We start from the raw sequence: 26,538 nt of genomic DNA, 5'->3' as shown, positions 1-26,538 counted from the left end.
TGTCAAGGTCTATTTCCCCCACACTCCATCTGTGTTCATATTTGGGCATATTGAGTGCTTGTGCCAAGTTTGGTCCAGATCCATCATTGTTTGAGTCCATGGTAGTCTCTGGATGTAGGTGAACTACAACTCCCAAACTCAAGGTCAATGCTCACCAAACCCTTCTAGTGTTTTCTGTTGGTCATGGGAGTCCTGTATGCCCCAGTTGGTTCAATTCTATCATGCTATTTGATTGTAGGTGAACTATAAATCCCAGCAACTACAACTCCCTATCTATCTATCTATCTATCTATCTATCTTTCTATCTATGGCTTGATGGCTCTTTGTCAGGAGGACTTCGATTACGTTTTCTTGCCCTGATGAAGGGAGTTGGAGTGGATGGCCTTAAGTATTTTCTGTTGGTCATGGGGGTTCAGTGTGGGAAGTTTGCCCCGATTCTGTTGTTCGTGGGGTTCAGAATGCTCTTTGATTGGAGGTAAACTGTGAATTCCAGTGACTACAACTCCCAAATGTCAAGGTCTAGTCCCCCCAAACTCCATCCGTGTTCATATTTGGGCATATTGAGTGCTTGTGTCAAGTTTGGTCCAGATCCATCATTGTTTGAGTCCACAGTGCTGTCTGGATGTAGATGAACTACAACTCCCAAACTCAAGGTCAATGCCCACCAAACCCTTCCAGTATTTTCTGTTGGTCATGGAAGTTCCGTGTGGCAAGTTTGGTTCAATTCCATTGTTGATGGAGTTCAGAATGCTCTTTGATTGTAGGTGAACTATAAATCCCAGCAACTACAACTCCCAAATGACAAAATCATAATTTTTTGAGTGAGGGCCACTCCTTGTGTTGTGAGACGTTTTGTTGCCAAATTTGGTGTGATTTCGTTCATTGGTTCTTTTGTTTTTAAGGAACTCATTACGCACAGAGCATTTATATATATATATATAGATAGTCACTTGTTGGTCTGATAGGTGTATTGTGTCCAAATTTGGTGTCAATTTGTCCAATGGTTTTTGAGTTATGTTAACCCCACAAACGAACATTACATTTTTTATTTATATAGATTAAAATACTTCGTCGTTTAAAGTCGTCTTCCAAATCAATCCAATGCCGTCAGCTAAAAACAGTCCATTAAAACCATCTATTCTGCAAACATTAGATTCCATAACGAGGATTTGAGCTCCTTCCAGAAGGTCATGAGGAAGGGGGCAGATCTGATTTCATTAGGGAGGGAGTTCCACAGCCGAGGGGCCACCACCGAAAAGGCTCTGTCTATCGTTCCCACCATGTGTGACTGTGATGGCGGTGGGACTGATAGCAGGGCCTCTCCAGACAATCTTAAGGTCCTTGTGGGTTCATAGAGGGAGATACGTTTGGACAGGTAAGCTGGGCCAGAACCGTTTAGGGTTTTATAGGTCAAGGCCCGCACTTTGAATTGTGCTCGGAAGCTAATAGGCAGCCAGTCGAGCTGGTGTAACAATGGGGTTGTACGCTCTCTGTGCCCAGCTCCAGTGAGCAACCTAGCTGCTGAGCGTTGGACTAGCTAGAGTTTCAAAACAGTCTTCAGAGGTAACCCCACGTAGAGTGTGTTGCAGTAATCTATACGGGATGTAACCAGAGCATGGACCACTGTGGCCAAATACTGTGGTTACAGTGCTTGGCCACAAGAGGGAGATGGGTGTTGGGACTGATATATACAGGAGGTTTGAGCAGGAAAACTTTAAAACTATTTATTTTATTTGTCGTGTCAGGGCAACCAGTCAATTATATTACATTTCTAACAGAAACAAAGCAAACAAACAGAAAAAATACAAAATGTGTGAGTTTGGTAGTTGATTAAATGTCCTTTGACCAGTATCTGGCCACTTGGAGTGCTTCCGGTGTTGCTGCAAGAAGGTCCTCCATTGTGCATGTGGCAGGGCTCAGGTTGCATTGCAGCAGGTGGTCAGTGGTTTGCTCTTCTCCGCACTCGCATGTCGTGGATTCCACTTTGTAGCCCCATTTCTGAAGATTGGCTCTGCATCTCGTGGTGCCAGAGCGCAGTCTGTTCAGTGCCTTCCAAGTCGCCCAGTCCTCTGTGTGCCCAGGAGGGAGTCTCTCATTTGGTATCAGCCATTGGTTGAGGTTCTGGGTTTGAGCCTGCCACTTTTGGACTCTCGCTTGCTGAGGTGTTCCAGTGAGTGTCTCTGTAGATCTTAAAAAAATATTTCTAGATTTAAGTCGTTGACGTGCTGGCTGATACCCAAACAGGGGATGAGCTGGAGACGTCTCTGCCTTGGTCCTTTCACTATTGACTGCTATTTCCCGGTGGATGTCAGGTGGTGCAATACCGGCTAAGCAGTGTAATTTCTCCAGTGGTGTAGGGCGCAGACACCCCGTGATAATGCGGCATGTCTCATTCAGAGCCACATCATCTACTGTTTTAGTGTGGTGAGATGTGTTCCACACTGGGCATGCGTACACAGCAGCAGAGTAGCACAGCGCAAGGGCAGATGTCTTCACTGTGTCTGGTTGTGATTCCCAGGTTGTGCCAGTCAGCTTTCATATGATGTTGTTTCTAGCACCCACTTTTTGCTTGATGTTCAGGAAGTGCTTCTTGTAGGTAAGAGCACGGTCCAGAGTGAGTCCCAGGTATCTGGGTGCGCTGCAATGCTCCAGTGGGATTCCTTCCCAGGTAATTCTCAGAGCTCGGGATGCTTGTCTGTTCTTAAGGTGAAAGGCGCATGTCTGTGTTTTAGATGGGTTGGGGATTAGCTGGTTTTCCCTGTAATAGGCAGTAAGAGCACCTAGAGCTTCGGAGAGCTTCTGTTCTACCATCTCAAAGCTCCCTGATTGAGAGGTGATGGCATGATCATCAGCATAGATGAAGCTCTCTGTCCCTTCTGACAGTGGCTGGTCATTTGTGTAGATGTTGAACATTGATGGAGCAAGCACGCTCCCCTGCGGCAGGCCGTTCTTCTGTTTCCGCCATCTGCTTCTCTGGCCCGGGAACTCAACAAAAAAGCTCCTGTTTTGTAGCTTTAGAACTGTCTTTTTAGGATCATGGAAAGAAGGAATAAACCACTTGTTTTAACTCCAAGATCTTCCAGAGTCTGACATGTAGCACCGGGACTGTGGCACAGCTGGCTGGGTGTCAGCTGCATTAAGATCACTACAGTAATAATAATAATAATAATAATAATAATAATAATAATCTTTATTTGTACCCCGCTACCATCTCCCCAAAGGACTCGATGCGGCTTACATGAGGCCGAGCCCAAAGTACATCAAACAAAGCATCAGTAAACACAACATCAATAAACAATCAATAAAATACAAATCATATAAATCACATAAACAAAAAACAATCAATAGTGACATAAACAATTTTAAAAATGGCCGGGCCAAATGTAATAGATTAAAATTGAAAGTATGCTGACGTGGACAAGGTAAATTATAACTAGGATAGGATTTTCAGAGAGAAATGAGGGAACACAGTCCATCCTAAGTTAGTATTAAAGTGAGGGCATATTGCTGAGAGTTCTCCTTATTCTGGGAAGGCACACTGGAACAACCACGTTTTCAGGCTCCTCCTAAAAACTGCCAATGTTGGGGCATGTCTAATGTCCCTGGGAAGTGAGTTCCAGAGTTGAGGGGCCACCACCGAGAAGGCCCTCTCCCTCGTCCCCACCAATTGTGCCTGCAAATGAGGTGGGAGCGTGAGCAGGGCCTCTTCAGATGATCGAAGAGATCGTGTGGGTTCGTACACAGAAATGCGGTCACGCAGGTAGGCGGATGGGAAGGGGGGGAAGAGACCTCCAAGGGCCATCTAGTCCAGCCCCTTCTACCTTATAGGAGAAGCACAACCAAAGCACTCCTGACAGATGGCCATTCAGACTTTGGTTAATAATAGCGTATTATTATTAAACTTTATTTGTACCCCGCTAGCATCTCCCGAAGGACTCGATGCGGCTTACAAAGGCCAAGGCCACAATAAAACAACAGCATAACAAATCTGACTCAAAGCAAATCAAAAACATAAAGCAATAACAACAAAACATTACACCATAACACCGTAAAAACTAGGGCCAGGCCAAGTAATGGTTACAGATTAAAAAGTGCTGGGTGTGACAGGTAGTATGCTGGATTTCAGGGCAAATGCAATGTGCAGAGAATCTTAAACTCTAATAAAGTGCTTCTGGGACACAATGCTGGAGTATTCCTATTCCGGAAAGGCACATTGGAATAGACAGGTCTTTAAGCTCTTCCTAAAGACTGCCAACGTGAGTGCTAGTCTGATGTCTTTGGGGAGGGTGTTCCAAAGTCAAGGGGCAACCACAGAAAAGGCCCTGTCCCTCGTCCCCACCAAACGCGCCTGTGACGCAGGCGGGATCGCGAGCAGGGCCTCTCCGGATGAACGAAGGGAACGTGTGGGTTCATAAACGGAGATGCGGTCGCGCAGGTAGGATGGTCCCAAACCGTTTAGGGCTTTGTAGGTAAGCACCTGCACCTTGAATTGGGATCAGAAGGTAAATGACAGCCAGTGGAGCTCCTTGAACAGGAGGGTTGACCTCTCTCTGTAAGGAGCACCAGTTAACATCCTGGCCGCCGCCCGTTGGACCAGTTGGAATTTCTGAACCGTTTTCAAGGGCAGCCCCACGTAGAGCACATTACAGTAATCCAATCTAGAGGTGACCAAGGCATGGACCACCCCGGCCAGATCAACCTTTACAAGGTACGGTCGCAGCTGGCGCACAAGTCTCAGTTGTGCAAAAGCCCTCCCGGACACTGCCGACGCTTGAGCCTCAAGCGTAAGTGATGAATCCAAGAGAACTCCCAAACTGCGGATCTGTGACTTGAGGGGGAGTGTAACCCCGTCCAGCACAGGTTGCCACCCTATACCCTGATCCAGTTTCCGATTAACCAGGAGGACCTCTGTCTTGTCGAGATTGATCTTCAGCTTGTTCGTCCTCATCCAGATCGACACAGCGGCCAGGCATTCGTCCAGCACTCGAGGGGCCTCCTTGGAATTGGGTGGAAAAGAGTAGAGTTGTGTGTCATCTGCGTAGAGATGGCACCGAACTCCAAAACTCCGGATGACCTCTCCCAGTGGTTTCATGTAGATGTTAAAAAGCATGGGAGACAGAATAGAGCCCTGCGGGACCCCACAGGTCAAAGGCCAGGGGTCCGAGAAGGCATCTCCCAGCTTCACCATCTGGGATCGACCCTCCAGGAAGGACCGGAGCCACGACAAAACCGTGCCTCCAAGACCCATCCCAGAGAGTCGACCCAGAAGGATACCATGATCGATGGTATCGAAAGCCGCTGAGATGTCCAAGAGAACCAGCAGAATGACACTCCCCCTGTCCAGCTCTCTACGGAGAGTAGGGTAGAAAGAGACCTCCAAAGGCCATCCAGTCCAGCCCCTTCTGCCATATGGGAGAAGCACAACCAAACCACTCCTGACAGATGGCCAGCCTCAGATTCATAATAATCTGTATCAGGCACATGCACACAGACCTTTACCAGCAAAGGGAGTGGGAGTGCTCAATTTGGTGCGGCTGCTCGGGGCCCACTTCTCCCCAAACCGACTCCCTCCTGCACTGTTGGAGCTGCCAGCAATGTACACAGAGGTCTGCCCTCACTGCCAGTAGCACAGCAGGCCCCTGTGGGGCTCCCTCCTTCCTTCCCTCCCTCCCTCCCTCTGAGCAGCGGGGCTTCTCCCCGGCACCCTCCCTATCTCCCTTCCCTGCCGACTGCTGCTTCTTTCGCAATGAGGAGAAGCCAATGGGGGCGGGGAAAGCAAGTGACCAGAGCAAGGAGGACTGTTTAGCCAAGGTGAGAGAGAGAGACGATGGGGGACAATGCCTGGCTCGAGAGCAGTACATGTGAAAAAGATCTTGCGGTCCTCGTGGACAAGTTAAACATAAGCCAACAATGTGATGTAGCGGCAAAAAAGCCAATGGGATTTTGGCCTGCATCAATAGGAGCATAGTGTCTAGATCTAGGGAAGTCATGCTCCCCCTCTATTCCGCTTTGGTTAGACCACACCTCGAATATTGTGTCCAATTCTGGGCACCACAATTCAAGAGAGATATCGACAAGCTGGAATGTGTCCAGAGGAGGGCGACTAAAATGATCAAGGGTATGGAGAACAAGCCCTATGAGGAGCGGCTTAAAGAGCTGGGCATGTTTAGCCTGAAGAAGAGAAGGCTGAGAGGAGATATGATAGCCATGTATCAATATGTGAGAGGAAGCCACAGGGAGGACACGGAACAATGGCTTCAAACTACAAGAAAGGAGATTGATTGTAGGTGAACTATACATCCCAGTAATAGTTAACCTTGCCACATTTGCTCCCTTACCTGGCCCGCATTGGATCCGGAGGCGTGCCTGAAGACCGTGTGCACCAAAAGCCATTGGGATCGAGAGAGAGGGAGAGAGAGAGAGAGAGAGGTGGAGATGCCCACCTTTCCTGAAGGTAGGCGCAAAAACAAAGGAGGGAGCGGAGGTGGGAGATACCTCCAGCCGGAGGGGCTCTTTCTCTCTCTCTCTCTCTTGGTCCCAATGGCTGAAGAGAAAGTCAGGCGAAGAGGCGACTTTTGGTGTGCACGCTGGGGTCTTCAGACACGCCTCCCGACCCCTTGGCCCACCCGCGGATTGGGGAGAGGAGAGGAGGTGGGTGGAGCGCCGGGGGATCGGGAAAGGGAGCCGATCATGGGGAAGGGATCGAACGCAGAGAACGATTGAGCGCCAGCTCTGCTCGTGTACCCGGTGGCCGGGTGGAGCAGGAACGAGAGGGGCTAGGCGAGGCTGAAGGTCCCTGCCCCTTTGGGAAGAGGATCGCCCGGCAGCGAGGCAAGACAGCAGAGGCTCCCCCCCCCCCGGACTGCTAGGGCTGTTGTGAGCTGAGGGGGCGCTCCTCAAGTGGCAGTTGAGGGGCATTTGCAGAGGCGCCTCTGCGCCCCGGCAAAAAAAAGTGTTCTGCGACCGCTTACTTCGCATAATGGATGAGCCGCCCCTGCATGTATAAATATGTGAGAGGAAGCCACAGGGAGGAGGGAGCAAGCTTGTTTTCTGCTTCCCTGGAGACTAGGACCTGCGTGACCGCATCTCCGTCTACGAACCCACGTGTTCAATTCGGTCATCTGGAGAGGCCCTGCTTGTGATCCCGCCTACGTCGCAAGTGCGTTTAGTGGGGACACAAGACAGGGCCTTTTCTGTGTTGGCACCCCGACTCTGGAACACCCTCCCCAAAGATCTTAGACAGTCCCCTACACTGGCAGTCTTTAGAAAGAACTTGAAGACCTGGCTGTTCCGATGTGCCTTCCCAGAATAGGAAATTTCCAATACCAAATTCCATAAGCACTTCATTAGATCTAAGATTGCTGCACACCGCACACTGCACCTGCCCTATAAGCCTTATATACCACCTGTCACATCAGCACTTTTAATCCTGTACCCATTACTCTGGCCCGGCTCAGTTTTATTGTGTCTTAGTGTATTGTTTATTGCTTGTTGTTTATATTGCTTTAATTGTTTTTAATTTGCCTTTGGTTTGTATTGTTGTACTGTGTGTTGAGGCCTTGGCCTTTGTAAGCCGCATCGAGTCCTTCGGGAGATGCTAGCGGGGTACAAATAAAGTTTAATAATAATAATAATAATAATAATAATAATAATAATAGGACGCAGAACAATGGCTTCAAACTACAAGAACATGAGGAAGAACTTCCTGACTGTGAGAGCCGTTCAGCAGTGGAACTCTCTGCCCCGGAGTGTGGTGGAGGCTCCTTCTTTGGAAGCTTTTAAACAGAGGCTGGATGGCCATCTGTCAGGGGTGATTTGAATGCAATATTACTGCTTCTTGGCAGGGGGTTGGACTGGATGGCCCATGAGGTCTCTTCCAACTCTTTGATTCTATGATTCTATGATCCTGCGCGCGTGCACCCTCCCCACCCCTGTGCGCATGCTCCATGATGTTCTCTCCTTTTTTTAGAATTTGTTAGTTTGTTTTGGTGGTTTCTTTTAATTTTTATGATTGTTGGTCATACCTTGGAGGTTCCTTCTTTGGAAGCTTTTAAACAGAGGCTGGATGGCCATCTGTCAGGGGTGATTTGAATGCAATATTCCTGCTTCTTGGCAGGGGGTTGGACTGGATGGCCCATGAGGTCTCTTCCAACTCTTTGATTTGATTCTATGATTCTATGATTTTGGAAAAACTTACAATTAATTTTGAAAAATCAGAGATACTACACAAAAATTTATCATGGGAAGAACTCAAAAAGATTCAAAATATTATGGGAGTTAAATTGGGGGGGGGGGGGGAGAGATGAAATACCTGGGGGTAGATATACAAAAAATCTCACTAATATCATACCAATGAATTTTAATTGTCTATGGAAAAATACAAGCAAACAAATTAACACATGGGGAAAGAAATTCTGAGACATATCCACAAGGTTGAAAATTTATAAGACGAAGGTTTTGCCCAAAGTCCTATTTTTGTTCCAAACTCTCCCAGTGAATATCCCTAACAATTTGCTGAATAAATGGGACAAATGGGTGGTGGGAGGAAACAAAAACAGAATTGCCAACTTTCTGTATTATAGTAAACAAGAAATGGGTGGATGGGGCGGCTCCCTCTTGGGAACATATTATGAGGCAAGTCAGTTGGCAAGACTATTAGAATTTGAATTGGAAGGGACGAAAAGATGGGTACAAATAGAAAAGGAAGCCAACAGTTGGCAAAGGAGAACGTAAATGGGAGGGAGAATAGACAGAAAAGACTTCAAGAACTTAAAAGTCGGTCCCTGTTTATCAACGTTGTTAATTTGGGAAAAAATGGCAAAATAAATTACAAATAAACAAAAGCAACCCTTTCCCATGAGAAACCTTGGAAAATAAGGACAAGACATTCAGGGATATAATTAGGGCACTTAAGGATATTGGAATCAAAAGGATTGGGGACCTCATGTAACCCAATGGAGAAATAAAAAGTGGGTTAAGATAAAAGACAAATGTGGAGCAAGGAAACTGAATAGCGTGGCTAGACCTGTCCAATAAAGCCCAGACCATGAAAAGAAGAGAAGTAGCACTTGACAGAATAATTAAGAAAGGAAAGTAGAAATAGACAAAGGGATTATTGGGCTACTCTATGAGGAATCAACCACCTTAACTTACAAAACAAAACAACCCTTGTAGAAAATTGGAAACAAGAGGAAAGCTTCAATGAGAAATTAATTGTATCTTGGATTGACAATATTCATAAAATTAAACATATGAGGATCAAGGAAACCCAAAGGAACATAATCTCCAAATGGTATAGGACCCCCACCCAATTAGCACACATAATGGGAAATATCTCAAACAAATGCTGGCACAAGTGTGGGGGGATTGGTACATTCTCCCACATGTGGTGGGATCCCACATGTGGTGGGATCAAACATGGGATAGACCCATGTCTGATCCCACAGAAAGCTGGCTTTAGAAAAGGCAAAAACTGCACATCGCAAGTGCTGAACCTGACTCAGCACATAGAAGATGGCTTTGAAAGGCAGCAGATCACAGGAGCTGTCTTCATAGACCTGTCAGCAGCCTATGATACTGTGAACCACCAGCTTCTCCTGAGAAAAATGTATAATATCACAAAGGACTACCACCTCATCCGCCTCATAGGAAACCTGCTACAAAACAGGAGCATTTTTGTTGAATTCCAGGGCCAGAGAAGCAGATGGCGGAAACAGAAGAACGGCCTGCCTCAGGGGAGCGTGCTTGCTCCATCCATGTTCAACATCTACACAAATGGCCAGCCACTGCCAGAAGGGACAGAGAGTTTCATCTATGCTGATGATCGTGCCATAACTGCTCAAGCAAGGAGCTTTGAGATGGTAGAACAGAAGCTCTCCGAAGCTCTAGGTGCTCTTACTGCCTATTACAGGGGAAACCAGCTGCTCCCCAACCCATCTAAAACACAGACATGTGCCTTTCATCTCAAGAACAGAGAAGCATCCCGAGCTCTGAAGATCACCTGGGAAGGAATCCCACTGGAGCATTGCAGCACACCCAAATACCTGGGAGTCACTGTGGACCGTGTTCTGACGTACAAGAAGCACTGCCTGAACATCAAGCAAAAAGTGAGTGCCAGAAACAATATCATACGAAAGCTGACTGGCACAACCTGGGGATCACAACCAGATACAGTGAAGACATCTGCCCTTGCGCTGTGCTACTCTGCTGCTGAGTATGCATGCCCAGTGTGGAACACATCTCACCACACTCAAACAGTGGATGTGGCTCTGAATGAGACATGCCGCATTATCACGGGGTGTCTGCGCCCTACACCACTGGAGAAATTACACTGCTTAGCCGGTATTGCACCACCTGACATCCGCCAGGAAGTAGCAGCCAATAGTGAAAGGACCAAGGCAGAGACATCTCCTGCTCATCCCCTGTTTGGGTATCAGCCAGCACGTCAACGACTTAAATCTAGAAATAGTTTTCTAAGATCTACAGAGACACTCAGCCAGCTGCGCCACAATCCCGGTGCTACAACTCCCAAATGTCAATGTCTATTCTCCTCAAACTCCACCGGTGTTCGCATTTGGGAATATTCATCAAAATATTCACCACATATTCATGCCAAGTTTGGTCCAGATCCATTATTGTTTGAGTCCACAGTGCTCTCTGGATGTAGGCGAACTACAGCTCCCAAACTCAAGATCAATGCCCACCAAACCCTGTTGGTCATGGGAGTTCTGTGTGCCAAGTTTGGTTAAATTCCATCGTTGGTGGAGTTCAGAATGCTCTTTGATTGTAGGTGAACTATAAATCTCAGCAACTACAACTCCCAAATGACAAAAATCCCCCCAACCCTACCAGTATTCAAATGTGGGCGTATCGGGTAATTGTTCCAAATTTGATCCAGTGAATGAAAATCCATCCTGTGTATCAGATATTTACATGACGATTCGGAACAGTAGGAAAATGACAGTTATGAAGTAGCAACGAAAATAATGCTATGGTTGGGGGTCACCACAACATGAGGAACCGTATTAAGGGGTCGCAGTATCAGGAAGGTTGAGAAACACTGGCTTAGGAACTGATGGACTGAAGCTGAGCAAAAGGTATATTGGAACTGAACTGCCACCTTGTGGTCACTGCACACAATTGATTGTCCAATGCCATCAAGTGACCAGCAGAGGACCACACGCTATGTGACAACGTTGTTAAGCATGGACCCCTCCCACCCCTCACCTCCCCAGTCAAATTATATTAAACTACCTCGCAAGGACCGTGGCGCGAACAAGCCGCAGTTGGCAAGAACTTTTTAGTTTTACAACTCCCATTTTGAATGGTAAGTTTTTCGAGCTGTCTAACAGTGTTCCAGAAGCATTCTCTTCTGACACTATTTCCATATCCTGAACCAAGGCTCTTTTTTAATTTAATCTATCTTCTATATATATAAAAATTCTCTGTGCATAATGAGTACCTTAAAAACAAAAGAACCAATGAACGAAATCACACCAAATTTGGCAACAAAACGTCTCACAACACAAGGAATGACCATCACTCTAAAAATTACAATTTTGTCATTTGGAGGTTGTAGTTGCTGGGATTTATAGTTCACCTACAGTCAAAGAGCATTCTGAACGCCATCAACGATGGAATTGAACCAAACTTGGCACGCAGAACTCTTATGACCAACAGAAAATACTGGAAGGGTTTGGTGGGCATTGACCTTGAGTTTGTGAGTTGTAGTTCACATACATCCAGAGAGCACTGTGGACTCAAACAATGATGGATCAGGACCAAACTTGGCACGGATATTCCATATGCCCAAATATGAACACAGATGGAGTTTGGGGAAAATAGACCTTGACATTTGGGAGTTGTAGTCACTGGGATTCACAGTTCACCTACAATCAAAGAGCATTCTGAACCCCACAAACAACAGAATCGGGGTAAACTTCCCACACAGAACCCCCATGACCAACAGAAAATACTTAAGGCCATCCAATCCAACTCCCTTCACCAGGGCAAGAAAACGTAATCAAAGTCCTCCTGACAAAGAGCCATCCAGCCATAGATATAGAGAGATAGAGAGATAGAGAGATAGAGAGATAGAGAGATAGAGAGATAGAGAGATAGATAGATAGATAGATAGATAGATAGATAGATAGATAGATGATAGATAGATAGATAGGGATTTGTAGTTGCTGGGATTTATAGTTCAGCTACAACAAAATAGCATGACAAAATTGAACCAACTGTGGCATACAGGACTCCCATGACCAACAGAAAACACTAGAAGGGTTTGGTGAGCATTGACCTTGAGTTTGGGAGTTGTAGTTCACCTACATCCAGAGAGCACCATGGACTCAAACAATGATGGATCTGGACCAAACTTGGCACAAGCACTCAATATGCCCAAATATGAACACAGATGGAGTTTGGAGGAAATAGACCTTGACATTTGGGAGTTGTAGTCACTGGGATTCACAGTTTACCTACAAAGAGCATTCTGAACCCCACAAACAACAGAATCGGGGCAAACTTCCCACACAGAACCCCCATGACCAACAGAAAATACTTAAGGCCATCCAATCCAACTCCCTTCATCAGGGCAAGAAAACGTAATCAAAGTCCTCCTGACAAATTTATTTATTATTTATTTGGTTTACTTTTACCCTGCCCTTCTCACCCCAAAGGGGACTTACACATCCAAGGCACAATTCGATGCCCGTAACATACAACAACAATAAAACAGAATAACGCAAATTAGCAACAACAACAATACATTACATCTAAGCCTGCTAAAACCAATAAAATTTCATACAAACCGATACAAACCAATTCCTCCTTATTGCCGGTCAATGTTCGCTATCTCATAGTTCAGAGTTTCCTTCCACATTTATCAGTCCACATTTACCAGTCCTGCTGGTCCTATTTGTCTGGTTGTCCCTCCTAGTTAGCAGATTGCCCGAAGGCCTGGTCCCACAACCACGTCTTTACCTTCCTCCTAAAGGACAGGAGTGATGTCGACGCCCTGATATCTACTGGGAGTGAGTTCCACAGGTGAGGGGCCACCACTGAGTTGAACCAACTGCGGCATACAGGACTTCCATGACCAACAGAAAACACTAGAAGGGTTTGGTGAGCATTGACCTTGAGTTTGGGAGTTTTAGTTCACCTACATCCAGAGACTACCATGGACTCAAACAATGATGGATCTGGACCAAACTTGGCATAAATATTCCATATGCCCAAATATGAACACAGATGGAGTTTGGGGAAAATAGACCTTGACATTTGGGAGTTGCAGTTACTGGGATTTATAGTTCACCTACAATCAAAGAGCATTCTGAACCCCACGAACGACAGAATCGGGGCAAACTTCCCACACAGAACCCCCATGACCAACAGAAAATACTGAAGGCCATCCAGTCCAACTCCCTTCACCAGGGCAAGAAAACGTAATCCTGACAAAGAGCCATCCAGCCATAGAGATAGAGAGATATGATTCACACACAGATATAGTATCATAGATTTGAAAGAGACCCTTAAAGAAGGACAATGATATGTTGCATATTCCAGGGTGGGCAAACCAGCCAATCTCCACATCAACACTGACAAAGAAACAGCAAGAAATACTGTTTACCCACAAGCAGAAAGAAATTACATATATTAGAAACCAACACTTTCTTATTACTTTATTTTCCAGATCAACAGACTGGGCCACAGCAACGTGTGGCAGGGGACAGCTAGTTTTTTCATAAATTGTGATAATATTAGAAACAACAACAAGCAAGATTCACCAATCAAAATACAAGTGGGTTGTTGTGAGTTTTCTGGGCTGTCTGGCCATGTTCCAGAAGCATTCTCTCCTGATGTATCGCCCCCATCTATGGCAGGCATCCTCAGAGGTTGTGAGGTCTGTTGGAAACTAGGGAAATGGGGTTTATATATCTGTGGGGTTTATATATTGTGGTGCCAATTCTGGGCATCATAATTCAAGAGAGATATTGACAAGCTGGAATGTGTCCAAAGGAGGGCAACTAAAATGATCAAGGATCTGGAGAACAAGCCCCACGAGGAGCGGCTTAAGGAGCTGGGCATGTTTAGCATGAAGAAGAGAAGGCTGAGAGGAGATATGATAGCCATGTATAAATATGTGAGAGGAAGCCACAGGGAGGAGGGAGCAAGCTTGTTTTCTGCTTCCCTGGAGACTAGGACGCGGAACATATTGACTCGAGTATAAACCGAGGGTGGGAAATGCAGCCACTACAGGTACATTTCAAAATAAAAATAGATACCAATAAAATTGCATGAATTGAGGCATCAGGAGGTGAAATGGTGTTAAATATTTACATAAAATTGTAATTTGAGATAAGACTGCCCAACTCTGATTACATATCCTTCCAACAATAATAAAGACAGTAAAATAATGAATGTAATAATAATAATAAAGTAAAATAATGGAAATGCAATAACAGTAATAATAGGGTTAAATAATAAATGCAATAATAGAGTAAAATAATAAATGCAATAATAATAAAGTATAGTAAATGTAATAACAACAACAACAATAATAATAATAATAATAATAATAATAATAGATTATTAGAGTAATGTGGTGTTGGAGGAGGGTTCTGAGAGTGCCTTGGACTGCGAGAAGATCCAACCAGTCCGTCCTCCAGGAAATAAAGCCCGGCTGCTCATTGGAGGGAAGGATACTAGAGACAAAGTTGAAGTACTTTGGTCACATCATGAGGAGACAGCAAAGCCTAGAGAAGACAATTATGCTGGGGAAAGTGGAAAGCAAAAGAAAGAGGGGCCGACCAAGGGCAAGATGGATGGATGGCATCCTTGAAGTGACTGGACTGACCTTGAAGGAGCTGGGGGTGGTGACGGCCGACAGGGAGCTCTGGCGTGGACTGGTCCATGAGGTCACGAAGAGTCGGAGACGACTGAACGAATGAACAACAACAACAAGAGTAAAATACTGTAAATGTAATAAAATAATACATGAAATAAAAATAATACTAATAACAGAATAAAATAATAAATAACCTTAACTCGAGTATAAGCCGAGGGGAGCTTTTTCAGCCTAAAAAAGGGGGCTGAAAAACTCGAATATATACAGTAATTTGAAAAAAGCATGAATGAATTCCTATACACACTGCACATATCTTATTGTAGTGCAAAAAAACCCCTTCAAAACAATACAATAATTAAAATGAAGAACAATTTTAACAAATATATTAGTATTTCAATAGAAAGTGTGGGCCTGCTTTTGGCTGATGAGATAGGGTTGTTTTTTGTTTTTGTTGTGTGCTTTCAAGTCGTTTCAGACTTAGGGTGATCCTGAGCGAGGGCCGCGGAAATGACCTTGGAGGGCCACATCTGGCCCTTGGGCCTTAGTTTGAGGACCCCTGCCCTAAATAAATGGGCACCTTGGTGCGTTATCCTCTCCTCTCGCTTTCGCCTCCCGCAGCCAGACCCGGTGGCCACATGTTTACATCCCTGGTTACATCCTGTATATACTAGTGCAACGCAGACTCTATTTATTTATTTATTTATTTATTACGTTTATATACCGGTCTTCTCACCTCCGACGAGGGACTCAGGCCGGTTTACAACAGAGGAATTCATACACAATAGTTAAAACATCACATCCTATAAAACACTCATATAAAACACATTAAAATACAATCATATAATTACATAAGGCCAAGCCGTCAGCATAAAAACACAATTCATCGCCATCCATCCATGTGGTCAAGGGTTATTGACTCACTCATCAAATGCCAGATTCCAGAGCCAGGTTTTCACCAACTTTCTAAAGGTCAGGAGAGAAGGGACAGTTCTAATCTCCAATGGGAGAGAGCTCAAGAGCCGAGGGGCCACCACCGAGAAGGCCCTGTCCCTCGTCCCCACCAGACGCGATTGCGAGGGTGGTGGGACCGAGAGCAGGGCCCCTCCAGAAGATCTTAACAACCTTGATGGTTCATAGGGGAGAATCCGTTCGGACAGGTAAACTGGGCCAGAGTCATTTAGGGATTTATAGGTCAACACCAGCACTTTGAATTGTGCTCAGAAGCTAACTGGCAGTCAGTGGAGCTGGCGCAACAGAGGAGTAGTATGCTCCCTGTACCCCACTCCTGTTAGTAATCTGGCTGCCGCTCGTTGGACTAATTGCAGCTTCCGGGCAATCTTCAGAGGCAACCCCACGTAGAGAGCGTTGCAGTAGTCTATACGGGATGTAACCAGAGTGTGAACCACCGTGGCCAAGTCAGACTTCCCAAGGTACGGGCACAGCTGGCGCACAAGTTTTAATTGTGCAAAAGCTCCCCTGACCACCGCCGAGACCTGGGGTTCCAGGCTCAGAGATGAGTCCAGGATCACTCCCAAGCTGGCAACCTGTGCCTTCAGGGGGAGTGTAACCCTGTCAAGCACAGGCTGTAACCCTATGCCCTGTTCGGTCTTTCGACTGACCAGGAGTACCTCTGTCTTGTCTGGATTTAGTTTCAATCTGTTGGCCCTCATCCAGTCCGTTACAGCGGCCAAGCTGTTCAGGACTTGAACAGCCTCCTTAGTAGCAGGTGGGATGGAGTAACAGAGTTGGACATCATCTGCATACAGATGACACCGAACCCCGAAATTCCGGATGATCTCTCCCAACGGCTTCATGTATATGTTAAACAACATAGGGGACAGTACTGAGCCCTGCGGGACCCCACAGTACAATGGCCGTGGGGTTCGAGCAGGAGTCCCCTAGCAACACCTTCTGGGAGCGACCCCCGAGGAAGGACTGGAGCCACTGCAAGGCAGTACCCCCCAGACCCATTCCCGCGAGACGTCCCAGGAGGATACCGTGGTCGATGGTATGAAAGGCCGAAGAGAGGTCCAGCAGAACCAACAGGGACACACTCCCCCTGTCCAGTTCCCGGCGAAGATCATCCACTAAGGCGACCAAGGCTGTCTCAGTACCATGTCCCGGCCTAAAGCCAGACTGCGCAGGATCCAGATAATCCGTGTCTACCAAGAAATCCTGGAGTTGCGAGGTCACCACACGTTCCAGGACTTTGCCCAAATAGGGAAGAGTGGAAACTGGCCGATAGTTGACGAAGTGAGTGGGGTCCAGTGATGGCTGGACATGGGCAATGAGTGGAGTTTGGCACTGGTGGAGTTTGGCACGCAGAACCCCCATGACCAGGTTGGGGGGAATTGACCTTGATTGATAGGTATTGTAGTTCGCCTACATCCAGAGAGCACTGTGAACCCAACCAACAATGGATCTGGACCAACCTTGGCACACAGACCCAACATGGGCAATGTGCACTGTGGACTCAAACAATGATGCATCTGGACCAAGCTTGGCACAAATACTCAATAGGCCCAGTTGTGAACACTGGTGGAGTTTGGCACGCAAAACACCGGTGGACCTGGACCACATTTGGCATGCAGAACCCCCATGACTGGGTTTGGGGAAATTGACCTTGATTTACAGGATTTATAGTTCACCTACATCCAGAGAGCAATGTGAACCCAACCAACAATGGATCTGAACCAACCTTGGCACATGGACCCAACATGGGCAACTGTGAATACTGGCTAGGTTTGAAGGTGATTGCCCTGGGAATATGGGAGTTGTAGTTCGCCCTTATCCAGAGAACACTAAGCCCAACTGATATCAGATCTGGACCAAACTTGGCACACAGGCCCAACATGGCCAACCATGAATAATGGCAGGGTTTGGGAATGACTGACCCACAATTCTGGGAACTGTAGTTCACCCACACCCTTATGCATTTTCTAATGGGACCATTCATAACAAACTAAATGAAAGATTGGCTTTTTCCATAATAATCATAGAATCATAGAGTTGGAAGAGACCTCATGGGCCATCCAGTCCAACCCCATTCTGCCAAGAAGCCGGAATATTGCATTCAAAGCACCCCTGACAGATGGCCATCCAGCCTCTGTTTAAAAGCTTCCAAAGATATACCCTTTTAATTTCTGGATAAATTTTCCTTTGCCCCCATTGGGCGCATATATATTGCAGATTAAAATTTTAAGACCATTCGTATTAACCAAAACTCCTAGTATTCTCCCATCGTCATCTTTAAAGGCTAGACTGGATATTAAACTTTCTTTAATGTATGTAGCTACACTCAAAGAAGATCCCAAAAGAGTAACACGACTAAAACAACAAACTGGAGTAACTTCCTCCAATATTTAGAGGAGGTTAAAAAGGAATAACTAGTAATAACAAAAACAATTTAAAAATAAATAATAATAATATTAATAAAAATAAAATTTTAAAAACGTAAAATACTAATAAGAATAATAGTAACAATATCGACGATAATACTATTAGACAAACTTCCCGGCAAATAAAAGAAAATTGTTGGGTTAATAAAATAAGGCAAAACTGAAATAATAATCGGACTTCATTCTCTCCACAAGAAGAAAAGACAATAGTCTCAAGAAGGTGAAGAATATGAATCACCCCTGGACAACTTGGAAGTGCCTTACAAAACGGACAGAATCCCCTTCGGGTGAATGTGTTGAGCGAATGAGTGTGTGTGAAGGTGAGAGAGTGAGGTATATTCCCCCCCCCCTCCTTTCCCCATTTTGTTTGTTTGTTTGTAGGGAAGCCCTACTCTACGGGCCTCCCTATCTTTTCTTTCTTTTGCACTTTCCTATCCCAACCCAATTGTTCCACCACTTTTTATATACTTAAAAATTCACAATAAAAAATATATAAAAAAAGCTTCCAAAGAAGAAGCCTCCACCACACTTCGGGGCAGAGAGTTCCACTGCTGAACAGCTCTCATAGTCAGGAAGTTCTTCCTCATGTTCAGATGGAATCTCCTTTCTTGTAGTTTGAAGCCATTGTTCCGCATCCTAGTCTCCATGGAAGCAGAAAACAAGCTTGCTCCCTCCTCCCTGTGGCTTCCTCTCAAATATTTATACATGCAGGGGCGGCTCGTCCATTACGCGAAGTAAGCGGTCGCAGAACACTTTTTTTGCCAGGAGCGCAGAGCCGCCTCTGTAAATGCCCCTCGACTGCCACTTGTGGAGTGCCCCCTCAGCTCACAACAGCCTTAGCAGTCCGGAGGGAGCCTCTGCTTTCTTGCCTCGCTGCTGGGCAATCCTCTTCCCAAAGGGGCCGGGCCCTTGAGCCTCGCCTAGCCCCTCTCGTTCCTGCTCCACCTGGCCACCGGGTGCGCGAGCAGAGCCGGCGCTCAATCGTTCTCCACGTTTGATCCCTTCCTCATGACCGGCTCCCTTTCCCAATCCCCCGGCGCTCCACCCGCCTCCTCTCCTGTCCCCAATCTGCGGGTGGGCCAAGGGGCAGAGCTGTCACGCCTGGCCCGCTTCGGGTCCAGAGGCGTGTCTGAAGACCCCAGCGTGCGCACCAAAAGTCGCCTCTTCTCCTGACTTTCTCTTCAGCCATTGGGACCAAGAGAGAGAGAGAGAGAGAGAGAGCCCCTCCGGCTGGAGGTATCTCCCACCTCCGCTCCCTCCTTTGTTTTTGCGCCTACCTTCAGGAAAGGTGGGCATCTCCACCTCTCTCTCTCTCGGTCCCAATGGCTGAGGAGAAAGTCAGGAGAAGAGGTGACTTTTGGTGCACACGGTCTTCAGGCACGCCTCCGGACCCAAAGCGGGCCAGCCAAGGGAGCAAATGCGGCAAGGTGAACTATTACTGGGATGTATAGTTCACCTACAATCAAAGAGCATTCTGAACTCCACCAATGATGGAATTGAACCAAATATGGCACACAGAACTCCCACGACAAACAGAAAATATATATCAATGATTGGTTGGGGGGGGGGGCAAAATACTGTTTGCTTACAGTTGAAAATTACCTAGGGCTGCATCTGTATACATGGCTATCATATCTCCTCTCAGCCTTCTCTTCTTCAGACTAAGTATAATCCAATAGCATTGGTCAAACAAGAATCCATGGCAGCATGACAAAGTCCCCAATGGGAATATATTATGAGGCAAGTCAGTTGGCAAGATTATTAGAATTTGAATTGGAAGGGTTGAAAAGATGCGTGCAAATAGAAAAGGAAGCCAACAGTTGGCAAAGGGGAACGTAAATGGGAGAGAAAATAGACAGAAAAGACTTCAAGAACTTAAAAGTCGGCCCCTGTTTATCAACGTTGTTAATTTGGGGGAAAATGGCAAAATAAATTACAAATAAACAAAAGCAACCCTTTCCCATGAGAAACCTTGGAAAATAAGGACAAGACATTCAGGGATCTAATGAGGGCACTTAAGGATACTGGAATCAAAAGGATTGGGGACCTCATGTAACCCAATGGAGAAATAAAAAGTGGGGTAAGATAAAAGACAAATGTGGAGCAAGGAAACTGAATAGCGTGGCTAGACCTGTCCAATAAAGCCCAGACCATGAAAAGAAGAGAAGTAGCACTTGACAGAATAATTAAAAAAGGAAAGTAGAAATAGAGAAAGGGATTATTGGGCTACTCTATGAGGAATCAATCACCTTAACTTACAAAACAAAAACAACCCTTGTAGAACATTGGAAACAAGAGGAAAGCTTCAATGAGAAATTAATTGGGTCTTGGACTGACAATATTACTAAAAATAAACATTTGAGGAGCCAAGAAACCCAAAGGAAAATCATCTCCAAATGGTACAAAACTCCCACCCAGTTAGCACACATTGTGGGAAATGTCTCAAACAAATGTTGGCACAACTGTGGGGGGATCGGTTCATTCTCCCACAAGTGGTGGGATTGTACCCAAATTCAGAACTATTAAGGTAAAATAAGGACGGTAATGGAAGACATAATAGGGAAAGAATTAATCTGGGAAAAAGTATTATTATTATTATTATTATTATTATTATTATTAACTTTATTTGTACCCCGCTAGCATCTCCCAAAGGACTTGATGCGGCTTACGAAGGCCAAGGCCTCAACAACAGTCGCATAGCAAATACAACCAAAAGCAAAATCAAAAACATTAAAGCAATACAATAAAACAACAAAACAATACACCATAGCACAATGAAACTAGGGCCGGGCCAAGTAATGGGTACAGATTAAAAAGTGCTGCGTGTGACAGGTGGGATGTCGGATTTCGGGGTCAATGCAATGTGCAGAGACTCTTAAAACTCTAATAAAGTGCTTCCGGGACATAATGCTGGAGTTTCCTATTCTGGAAAGGCACATGTTCAGAAATCTGTAACCCATAATCCTCCTTGTCCTGAGGAAACTCAGGCTCAGAAAGCTCAGGCTCAAACCAAGTTCAAAACCAAAGTCCCAAAGAGCCAAAAGCTTTCCCCAAAAGCTGGGGCAATTCCCAAGAATCATAGAATCATAGAGTTGGAAGAGACCTCATGGGCCATCCAGTCCAACCCCCTGCCAAGAAGCAGGAATATTGCATTCAAATTGTTAGAGACCCTAAATTGGGTCTTTTTAGGTCCACGTCGTGGGAGCACGAAAGGAAGGAGACAGTCCCAATGAAAGATCAAAAAACAAGGTTTTATTTTAGTTTCTTCATGAAGAAGACGGACAGCCGGGCAGCATGCACAGATGTTACCCTTCAAATGACTGTCGTCCCCCTTGGCTTTTGACCACCAAATATATAACCTCAAGTAAACATTTTTTGTCATGAAAAAGTACTCTCTTTCCAGCCCCCTCTCTTGACCTTTTTGATGGAAAGTACCTTCTTGTACATGCAGACTCTGCGCTTCAAAAAACAACCTTTGAAGTTAACCACAAGCATCCTGTGTAAGAAAGTTCCCTCTTGTACTTAAAAACATTTTCTTCCGTATTGCTCTTTTTAAGTTAGAGAAAGGGTATGTCTCTCTTTTGCTGTTAATTTCATTCAAAGCCCCTTATTCAGAGACCCTTGAGGCCTCCTTCAAAATCACCCCTGACGGATGGCCATCCAGCCTCTGTTTAAAAGCTTCCAAAGAAGGAGCCTCCACCACACTCCGGGGCAGAGAGTTCCACTGCTGAATGGCTCTCACAGTCAGGAAGTTCTTCCTCATGTTCAGATGGAATCTCCTTTCTTGTAGTTTGAAGCCATTGTTCCGCGTCCTAGTCTCCAGGGAAGCAGAAAACAAGCTTGCTCCCTCCTCCCTGTGGCTTCCTGTCACATATTTATACATGGCTATCATATCTCCTCTCAGCTTTCTCTTCTTCAGGCTAAACATGCCCAGCTCTTTAAGCCACTCTTCATAGGGCTTGTTCTCCAGACCCTTGATCATTTTAGTCGCCCTCCTCTGGACACATTCCAGCTTGTCAATATCTCTCTTGAATTGTGGTGCCCAGAATTGGACACAATATTCCAGGTGTGGTCTAACCAAAGCAGAATAGAGGGGTAGCATGACTTCCCTCGATCTATTGATGCAGGCCAAAATCCCATTGACCTTTTTTTGCCGCCACATCACATTGTTGGCTCATGTTTAACTTGTTGTCCACAAGGATTCCAAGATCCTTTTCACACGTACTGCTTCTCTTCTTCAGGCTAAACATGCCCAGCTCTTTAAGCCACTCTTCATAGGGCTTGTTCTCCAGACTTGATCATTTTATAAATAGTGTTATACATCACCAAACTGATATTACCAAACTTTGAAAAACAAACAATGCCTTTCTCAAATAACCCGAGCACCACTGGGTCCCCAAGTTAGTAAATAATAAATTTGAAGAAGCATGCCACCGTTCAAGACATTTTGGTGGCCTTTCGTCAGCACCTCCTGACCCAGGAAACTCCCTTCAGCTATTTTCCTGGGCACCAGCTAGATATGAAGAATTCAATCACCCATTACTCTTAGGGCCAGTAATCTTGTCAGGCGCATGGATTCACAAGCAGTCTGTGTATCAGGACCCGGTATCCGCGCTTCAGGTTTCGCTATCCACGGCCCGGTTCTCTATCCACGGCCGTTTTAAATCGCTCTATTTCAACCATATTTGAAAAATGTTCTCTTCCTGGTTTGAAAGTGTTCTTTCCTGTTTAATGGTGCGGTCCTTACTTTGAAAGTTGTCCTACTCCAGAAACTTTGTTTTTGTGCCTGTCACAAACTAGATTGAATTGGTTGCGACTCAGTGTAAGACTATTGCAAAACGTGCTGCAGGATGCCCCGCAAAAAAGCAAAGTTTTTTGCAGTTTAGTACACTTTCCCCATGTTTTTGTAATAGAGCCAATTAGGAAATGACAATTATAACCCAGGAATAAAAATCGTGTTACATAGTGCATTATGTTCTCCCTGCGGTGTCAAAGTAGGAAAGGCTGCTGCGGTTGTGTCGTCATGCTTGCCTGAGCTGCCGTATCAACAGCCTCTGTTTGCTAAAGAGGCGCGTTATTTGCACGCCCAGCAAGGAGCCATGCAACAAGGAACCCCATTGAACAGCTACTTCCTGCTCCCTAAGATATGTAGAGATGGGATATTTGCAGAAACCCTCCTATCATCCAGCAGCTTGGACTAATGTTGGACATCAACTAGCATAGAAAGGCCTTTGAAGATCATGTAAATCACAGGGGACTTAGGGAAGGAAGGGATCCCCAAAGGCCATCTAGTCCTTGCAGGAAGGCACACCTAAATGATGCCCAACCAACCACAACTGAAAGACCTACAATGACGGGGAGGCACCTTCAGATACATATTCCTCCATTTACCTATCTCACCCAGGGTTTTATCAATTTTATCCTGTGCATTTGGCCCGCCCACTGTGTTTTTATTCTTCCATTATTTTATTTTGCGTTTGTTTACTGTGAATTTGCTATTTTTTGCATTTTACTTTGTTGTTATTATCTGCTGTTGTATTTTACTTTGCTGTACTGTAATCCTTGGGCTTGGCCTCATGTTAGCAGCCCCAAGTCCTTTTGGGGAGATGGTGGAGTGGTATAAATAAAGTTTATTATCATTATATTGTCGAAGGCTGGGTTGTTGTAGGTTTTTTTGGGCTATATGGCCATGTTCTAGAGGCATTCTCTCCCGACATTCTGCTTGCATCTATGGCAAGCATCCTCAGAGGTAGTGAGGTCTGTTGGAACTAGGAAAAGGGGTTTATATATCTGTGGAATGACCAGGGTGGGACAAAGGACTCTTGTCTGCTGGAGCTAGGTGTGAATGTTTCAGCTGACCACCTTGATTAGCATATAATTTATTATCGTTATCATTATCATTATTATTATTCCACTAGGATTGGAAGGGACCCCCAAATGACATCTAGTCCTTAAGGATGACCATTTGATGTTTTTAAAGGTCACCTAGGGCCTCTTTAGGGTTATTCAGGGCCCGTTTTGTCCATTTGGTGCCTTTTAAAGGTTGTTTCGGTTGTCTTTAGGATTATTCAGGGCCCATCTTGCCCATTTGGTGCCTTTATAATGTTGTTTAGGTTCTCTTTAGGGTTATTCAGAGCACATCCTGCCCATTTGGTGCCTTTATAATGTTGTTTAGGACATCTTTAGGGTCATTTGGGGCCTGTTTTGCGCATTTGGTGCCTTTATAATGTTCTTTAGAGTCTCTTATGGTTGTCCAGGGCTCGTTATGCCCATTTGGTGTCTTTTAAATGTTGTTTAGGACATATTTAGGGTCATTCAGGCCCAGTGTTGCCCATTTGATACCTTTAGACTCCAGTAATACATGGAGAGTGAGTTGCCAGATGTACAAGCTGGGTTTAGAAAAGGCAGAGGAACGAGAGACCAAATTGCCAATATCCGCTGGATAATGGAGAAAGGCAGGAGTTTTATTATTATTATTATTATTAATAATAATAATAATAATAATAATAACTTCATTTATACCCCGCCATCATCTCTCCAAGGGGACTCAGGGCAGCTTACATGGGGCTAAGCCCAGCAATACAGTAAACAATATGAACGCCAGCCAATGGAGCTCCTTGAACAGAGGGGTGGACTGCTCCCTGTAATTCGCTCCTGTTAGTAATCTGGCTGCTGCCCATTGGACCAACTGAAATTTCCAGGCCGTCTTCAAGGGCAGCCCCATGTAGAGCGCATTGCAACAGTCCAATCTGGAGGTAACTAAGGCGTGGACCACCATGGCCAGATCTGACTTCAGGAGGTATGGTTGCAGCTGGCGCACAAGCTTCAATTACGCGAAAGCCCTCCCGGCCACCGCCGACGCCTGCGCTTCAAGCGTTAGCGAAGAGTCTAGGAGGACACCAAAGCTGCGGACCTGTGACTTCAGGGGGAGTGCAACCCCATCGAGCACAAGTTACCACCCTATTCCTCAATCCGGCTTACGATCGACCTGGAGGATCTCTGTCTTATTTGTCCTCATCCAGACTATCACAGCAGACAGAATGGAACCTTGCGGGACCCCACAGGTCAAAGGCCAAGGGACCGAGCAGGTGTCCCCCAGCTTCACCAACTGGGAATGACCCTCCAGGAAGGACCGGAGGCACAGTAAAGCCGTACCCCCAAGACCCATCCCAGAGAGCCGGCCCAGAAGGATATCATGGTCGATGGTATCGAAAGCTGCTGGGATAGCCAAGAGAACCAGCAGGGTCACATTCCCCCTGCCCAGCTCCCTACGAAGGGCATCCACCAAGGCGACCAAAGCCATCTCGGTACCGTGATCAGGCCTAAAACCAGACTGCGACTCATCTAGAAAATCAGTGTCCTCTAGGAATACCTGGAGCTGCGAGACGACCACCTGCTCCAGCACCCTGCCCAGGAGATTGGCCTGTAGTTACTCAAGACCGTAGGGTCAAGGGAGGTCTTCTTCAGGATTGGTCTCACCACTGCCTGTTTCAGACCAGATGGAAATTTCCCCTCTATTCCTGTTTTATCTATTTCTGTTTTACTGCCTCTTCTAATGTCTTTGACTGTGTGGATCATAATAAATTGTGGCAATTTCTTGGTGGTCTGGGGATACCAAGCCACCTTGCCTGTCTCCTGAGGAATCTGCATAATGCCCAAGTAGCAACAGTAAGAACTGACCATGGAACAACAGACTGGTTCAAGATTAGGAAAGGCGTACGGCAGGGCTGTCTACTCTCACGCGACATATTCAACTTGTATGCAGAACACATCCTGCGAGGTGTGGGGCTGGGCGAATCCAAGGCTGGAGTTTAAATGGCTGGACAAATATTAACAAGCTTAGATATGCAGATGATACCTCTTTGATGGCTGAAAGCGAGGACGAGCCTTCTAACCAAGGTGAAAGAAGAAAGGGCAAAAGCTGGGTTGCAGTTCAACATCAGATTATGGCAACCAGACCGATTCATAACTGGCAAATAGAGGGAGAAAACATGGAAGTGACAGACTTTGTATTTGTAGGTGCAAAGATTACTGCAGACGCAAACTGCAGTCAGGAAATCGAAGACATTTCCTTCGTGGGAGGAGAGCAATGACCAATCTTGATAAAATAGCGAAGAGAACAGACATCACACTGGCAATGAAGATCCACATAGTTAAAGCAATGGTATTCCCCGTAGTAACCTACGGAGGTGAGAACTGGACCATAAGGAAGGCTGAGTGAAGAAAGACAGACACTTTTGTACTGTGGTGTTGGAGGAAAATGCTGAGAGTGCCTTGGACCGTGAGAAGATC

The 26,538-nt window shown here is 45.7% G+C and overlaps 1 protein-coding gene across 1 annotated transcript in view; it reads right to left on the bottom strand.

Annotated features, from left to right (window-relative positions):
• The window catches only part of CIST1 (colon, intestine and stomach enriched 1), a 41,051-nt gene that overhangs the window by 7,842 nt on the left and 6,671 nt on the right, over window positions 1–26,538 (bottom strand). The gene's annotated exons all lie outside the window — the stretch shown is intronic.

This window comes from Anolis sagrei, chromosome X (assembly GCF_037176765.1).
Source record: "Anolis sagrei isolate rAnoSag1 chromosome X, rAnoSag1.mat, whole genome shotgun sequence".
Taxonomy (NCBI): domain Eukaryota; kingdom Metazoa; phylum Chordata; class Lepidosauria; order Squamata; family Dactyloidae; genus Anolis; species Anolis sagrei.
This window is presented reverse-complemented; position numbering and strand designations above follow the sequence as displayed.